We start from the raw sequence: 7,107 nt of genomic DNA, 5'->3' as shown, positions 1-7,107 counted from the left end.
GCTAAGCTTTGGAAACAACCCAAATGCCCAAAAATAAATGACTGGATCAAGAAGATGTGGTACATATATACCATGGAATATTACTCAGCATTCAAAAAAGATAAACACATGCAATATGCAGCAACACAGATGGAGCTGGAAGGGATCATGCTCGGCGAAATAAGCCAGAAAGAAAAAGAAAAATACAGGATGGTCTCACTCATAGCAGGAATCTAGAAAACCTAAACAAGGGACCAGGAAAAAGAATAAAGAAAGAAAAAATCAAAATCAACAAACAACTATGAACCAGAGACACACTACGGGGTGTGGAGGGTGGGGAAAGGAGGGATTGGGTTCATAATAAGGGGGTTGCAATTGTATGGGGAATATAAAAATAAAATTAAAAAAAATTAAAAAAAAAAACGATGCAGGGCCTCCATGGTGGCGCAGCGGTTGAGCGCTGGGTTGCGAAGCTGCCTGCAGCCTCGGCAGCGCCGGTTCAATCCCTGGCTGCTCCCCGGCCACCAGAGGAGGGTCCCACATGGCACACAGACCTCTTCTGCCGCCCACTGCTCCCCTCAGCAGTGTACTTCGGCCCTTCTGCCTGTTCTGCTCCCCGCTCTGGCGCTGGTAAATTCTCTCACTCTCCAGTGCTTCTGACTTATACCCAGTGGTTGTATAAATAAATAAAAATAAATCTTTAAAAAAAAAAGACTTTAATACCATGTTTAAAAATAAAAAAACGGTGTGTATCAATAAATATCCTAAGAGTTCTGAGGTTAAGAGGACGGGAAGGAAAAGGACAAGTGGATAAAAGGGATTGTGTTGTAGGGAAAAAATATACGAGACCGCTCCTCAAAAATGAAATACATACACATGTATATATCTATGTGTGTGTATATACATAATCATTATACAATTATTAAAAGATATATATGATATGTAATAAACATATATAATAAAAGATATCTATAATCATTATATAATGACAATGATAATTTTACTTCTTTTCTAATCTGGATTCCTTTTATTTCTATTCATTGTCTACTTGTTCTGTCTAAAACCTCTAATACTAAATTAAATAAAAGTGATGAAAGTGGATATTCTTTCCTTGCTTCTGATATTAAATGAAAACCTTTAATTATCCATCATTGAGTTTGATACTGACTGTGTATATACCATATGGCGTTCATTAAGTACATGTGTGTCCCTCCTATCGCCATTTTGCTAAGTTTTGATAATAAATGTGAGCTGTATCTTGTCAAATAATTTCTCTCCATCAACTGTCATGATAATATGACTTTTGTGTTTGCTTTTGTTGATAAAACATACTACATTTCTTGATTTGCATGTGCTAAACCATCCTGGCATCCCTGCAATAAATTCCACTTGTTTGTTCCTTTTAACATATTGCTGAATTCAATTTGCCTAAATTTTGTTGAAAATTTTGCTTCTCTATCAGAGATAGTCATCTATAATCTTCTTTTGGGGGGATTTTCGTGTCTGGTATTGGTATTTCTCTTAAAATTTTTTTTAAATGTGAGTAATACAGACATAAGATTTTAAGAATCAGTAGAATTTACTTTTAAAGCCATCTGATCCTTAACTTTGTTTGGGAGGAGATTTTTGATACTGTTTCATTTTCCATAATTGTGATTCATTGTTTTTTTTAACAGGTTTTTTTCACCTTTTTTTAAGATTTATTTATTTATTTGTTTGTTTGTTTGTTTGTTTGTTTATACAAGCACTGGGTACAGTCAGAAGCTCGGGAGGGGAGGGAATTCACCAGAGCCGGAGCGGGGAGCAGAACAGGCAGAATGACAAAGTACACTGCTGAGGGGAGCAGCGGGCGGCAGAAGAGGTCTGTGCGCTATGTGGGACCCTCGCCTGGTGGCCAGGGATCGAAATGGCGCTACAGAGGCTGCGGGCAGCTTTGCAACCTGGTGCTCAACTGCTGCACCACCGGGGAGGCCCAATTGTGATTAGTTTTTTCAAGTTTTATTTTTTTATGGTTTAATCTTAGTAAAATATATTTGTCTATAAAGTACCTATTTTTTCAAGATAATCAAATTTATTGTCATGTAGCTGTTCATAGTAGTCTCTTATGATCCTTTATATTTCTGTAGTATCTGCCGTAATATCTCCCTTTTCATTTCTAATATCTAATATTTTATTTCTATATTTATAGTATACCTCTAATTAATATTCTAATTCTACATTTCTAATATATAATATGAACCTAAACATTTGTCTATTTATCTTTTCAAAGAACAAACTCTTGCTTTCTTTAATATTTCATTAGTAATCTTTTTATTATTTTTGCTTCTGTTTTACTTATTTCTGTTCTAATTGTAATATTTAATTTCTTTTGCAAACTTTTGGCTTTATTTGTTCTTTCTCAAATCACTTTTGGTGTAAAGATAAATTGCTTAGTTTAGATTTTTCTTATTTTATAATGTAAGCCTTTATTACTGTTAACTTCAAGTTAATACCAACCTAGAAAAGTGGAGGAAGATTACTTCCTCTCCAACTGGACATATTCCTTTGTTTTTTCATTTTATTTTGGTTTCCGTCTTTATTTATATATGTTAAGAAAGACATGTATTTCTCCCAGTCTTGAAGAATTGACCCGTGTGAGAAATGAAGTGTGTAGGATATTGTGATGCTTCCAGGAATTATTTCTGGGAATCTGTTGATAAAATTAGACTCAGACAACTGAGGCTTGTGCCTTCTACAATATCATTAAGATGATTTTTCCCTTGAAATGAAGGCTTGGTAAAAATACCAGTTCCATGAACTAGTCAGAGCAAGAAGGAGACATCATCTCCAAACCCTTAGAGGGTCATCTATCAGTGGTAACTGATTGGAGCTATCCATGCAGAAAGAATGGACCTCATCTTGCAGTCCTGGGAGTTCCCAATTTTGTGCCTCAGTTTCTTTATCTGCACATGGGAAAGAAAATATATGCATTCCAACACTCAAAGGGAAGCAAGTGAAATTAAAATAGATGTGTCATTTTAAAAGGCAAAAAATAAAAGTTGTGTGATAATCAGTGGACACTGATTAATCTATAACATTATTACTTCTTTATCCTACCTAGGTCTCGAAACTTTTTATTACCCTGCTTTCTGCCAAATCATAGCCTACATAATTTTCTTTCTAAACACTGTGTGTTCTGGGCACTAAAGAACAAAAAGAAAAGTTGAGCTATTCTCTACTGTCTCCTTTGTAGGTGGAGTCAGGGATAAATAAGCCGGAGGGAGGATGAGAGAAGATTTGCTGGTGGGAAGACATAGGAAGGGACAGAGACTTCCCACTGGTGGGCCCAGTGCACATTAAATTGTAGATCCTTTGTTGAAAAATTACAAAGAATTATCAGGTGGAGAGAGCAGACATTAAACCAAGCTCCTTCCTTCTGAGCAGAACTTTTGTTTTTATTTAATTTTTGGAAAATGTATGATTTCTCCCCTCAGGTGTGGTCACCATAGTTCTCCCACCACCAAAGCACCCATAGTCTATCACCATATTCCCTTGTGCTAAGCAGACCCTTTGGACCATTTTTAAAATTTTTTTGTAAAGAACTGGGGTACAGGCCAGAGATGGGGGGGCAGGGGTGAGAGGATTCACCAGAGAGTGAGGAGCAGAACAGGTAGATCTGCTGAAATACACTGGTGAGGGGAGCAGGGGGTGAGATAGGAGCGGTCTGCTGTACCATATGGGTAGCCCCCTGGCTGGGGATGGAACTCAGACCAAATCTCTAGACCACCAGGGAGGCTCCCTTTAAACCCTTCTGTGCTCAAGGTGGAAAGACCAGCTTTAGGCTGCTCTCCCCCTCCAGTTCTAGTCCCTGGGAAGATGCCTCAGATCTAGACTGGGGGTTCAACCGGGACATTTCAGTGACAGTAACCACCAATGTCTGAGAACCATGGCAGTATGGCATCTGATTTAACAATAGGTTGCTGTCCATGGAGAAGGGACATTTTGTAGCAAAGCAATTCCAGCCCACATAAAGAAGTGCAGCCTGCCCACGTCAGTATGAGATTGCACGATATTGTTAACCTTGTCTGAGACAGCACCTTAGTGTCACTGGACATGGTGGACTGCAGCCTGGGCGAGGTGGGAAGAGAGTGCACTGGTCCCAGGGAGCAGGTAGTTGGTTATCTTCCCAATGGATCACCATTTCATCACTGAATTTCTCTGTGTTTATCAATCTGTGCCTAGGGAACTCTGTGAAAGAGATATTTCTTGCTAATACCAAAAAAATAAATAGAAGTTGGTGTTCACCAGCATTCCATCCCTTTTCTGGAGGCTCTGTCTTCATTGCCTTCAGAGAGCATCTCCACCTCATAGGTCATCACTTGTAGGGAAGGTCTTGGCTGGGCTTTGGACCCCCATCATATAGCCCACCTGCATGGTGCTGTGTACCCAGGGAGTGCTGAATCTCCATTTATTCTCTCCAGAGAAACAGAACCAATCAGAGATAAGGCTCTCAGAATTACAGAGATTAGAAGGCCTGAAATCTGCAGAGAAGTAAATGGGTTCAGAACAAGAATCCTCAAAATGTACCACTTTGGCATGTGGATTATTTTGACCTAAAAGCAATCTAGACCCAGCAGGCTTAATATAAACTTTAGTATCTCCCATAATAAAATAAAAATTGTTCTCATCACAAAAATAAGGCAGTTAAAAATAAGGGTAAGTGACCCAGTTCCTTGGACTTCCATGCTCCAGCTCTCTTGGTAGACTGAAATATATGTTGTTTTGTATTTTTTGTTTTGTATTTTATGCATCTTGAATTTCCTTGAAAACTAAGATTTTTATCTTAAAGAAAAAATGAATAATAAGACACCTATTTAAAGTTATGGATGTGAAACTTTCTCCTCAGTAACTGGGGACAAGAACATAATTATAATAAATGCTCCCATGCCCTTATCACTTGGGAAATTACAAGGGTTGGAGGAACTATAAGACCAAAGATGCTCTCATTGCTATAGTAGCTCAAGAAAATCCACATTTTGGAAGTTGTGAGCCAGGAACTGTAGATGAAGACCAATTATACATATTTCTTATAAGGCACAATATCACCCCACCCCTGCAGCAGAGAAACTGTAGCAGGTGGGAAACTCAGGCAGAATTTCTCTATTGTATCCTGAGGCTGAATTCCTTCTTCCCAAAAATTTCAGAGTTTGCTCTTCAGGCTGTCATCAGTTGATTAGGTGAGGTCTACTCACGTTATCCAAGGGAAACTGCTCCACTCAAATTCACTGATTGTAGATGTTAACCACATGTACAAAACACATCTTCAGGGCAACATTTGAGTGGTGTTTGGCTCAACAGCCGGGCACAATGGTCTAGCCAAAACCACCTGTAATATTAACCATCTTAAGGACACCACTTTTTCAAGGGGGTCTGCCCACTTATTCTGATTTCAAAGATGAGAAAGCACAGAATCAGCCTCAGGAAATAGCATGCTTCCTTAAGACCTGGCTTTATAGATTACATTGGGTCCCTAAGAAACCTGCAGAAAAACATGGTAGTGTACAGCTGGAAGCTAATAGGTTTTTTTATCAGTGGATCTGAAATTTAACATTTATTTAGTGTTTTCAATGTTAACTATGATTCTGTTTTTCTCTTTTTTCTTTCCATATAACCTGGGGAACTCCTTAATACTCCTTGTTTGGTATAATAGGTGATTATTTTGAAGGTTTGAATTGAAAGTTAGAGATTTGGCTTTATTCCTGCAGGTCTCCAGTTGTTAAGCAGGATTTTAATTTAGCCTAGATTAACATCATAAACAAAACCTACTTAACTGGCTAGATCAGAGATTCCTGGAAACAATGACAAGAGACATCTGCAAACTATGTGTGTTGTAGAAAAAGCCTGGAAATTTGAAGAATTCAGATCTAATCTTAGTCTTGTGACTTCTCCTTAACTTTTTTTTGCTTTTTTAAATATTGTGGTGAAATGTGCAAATTCCAGTTATCTGTTCCATTTGCAATAGAACCCTGCCCATACATCTGAGTATGTCCATTGTGCTAAGTGGGTAAATAAGATGACATTACCACATTGCAAATAAACTCTATCCTCTTTGCCTGGGAATGAAAAGAATTAGCAGGCCTCCCCAAACTCCCATAGTATCTTCATGGTGTTTTCGTGTCCAAGCATATTCAGAACTGTGAGTTTCTGGTGATGTATAGTCTTTTGTTGTCACCATTGTAAGAAGATACAACAGGAAACTAAATAAGAGAAAGCCTGTTCTAGGTGAATTGGATCTGTAAATTTGGAATGGAGAGATGTCAGTTAGTAGACCTGGGAAATAACATCTTCAGTGATTCTGAAGCTAAATAGCACATCCCTACAGGTGGTGGTAAGAAGAATCTTCTGATACCCAGGTTTGGTTCATGGGTCAACCCACTGGTCACATTCTTTTGATTGTTATCCCCAGCAGTAAACTATAGAGAAAAGCAGAAATTGAATTTCAGAAAATCAGGAGGGTGATTTAAGCAGTTTGGGTAAGGGCAGTGATCATATCACACCAATTCACAGTATAACTCCTGATTGTTGGTTGTAATCATGAGTTACTTTGTAGCAACTTATTAGGTTTTATAATTGTGGTTTATCAGATTTCTACAGTCACATCTGTGGATAAAAGACAACTGTATTTCTTCTTTCTCAATCTATTTACCTTCCAGTTCCTTTTTTTTCTTATTGTAGTAGGTAGGACTTCCAGCAGAATGAATGAGAGAGGTGAGGTGTAACATTTTGCACTGTTCCTGATCTTAGCAGGAAAGCTTCTAGTTTCTCGAGTATGATGTTAATGCTGGTTTTTATAGATGTTCTTTATCAAGTTGAATAAGATCTCTAGTCCTAGTTTGCTGAGAGTTTTAATCATGAAGAGGTGTAGAATTTTGTCAAATAACTTTTCTATATCTAATGATAGGATTATATTTTATTTTTCTCTTTAGCCTGTAGATATTATGAATTATATTAATTCATTTTAAAATGTTGAAATTGTCTTACATACCTGACATAAATCCCACTTGGTTTTAGTGTATAACTCTTTTATAATTTTTTTTTAATTGCAGTGGGGTGTTTGAGAATGAAGTAGGAATTAAGGTAGAGGAGGCA

Source organism: Talpa occidentalis, unplaced genomic scaffold (genome assembly GCF_014898055.3).
Source record: "Talpa occidentalis isolate TD23 unplaced genomic scaffold, MPIMG_talOcc4v2.1 talOcc4.10, whole genome shotgun sequence".
NCBI lineage: Eukaryota > Metazoa > Chordata > Mammalia > Eulipotyphla > Talpidae > Talpa > Talpa occidentalis.
Note: the sequence above shows the minus strand (reverse complement) of the source record.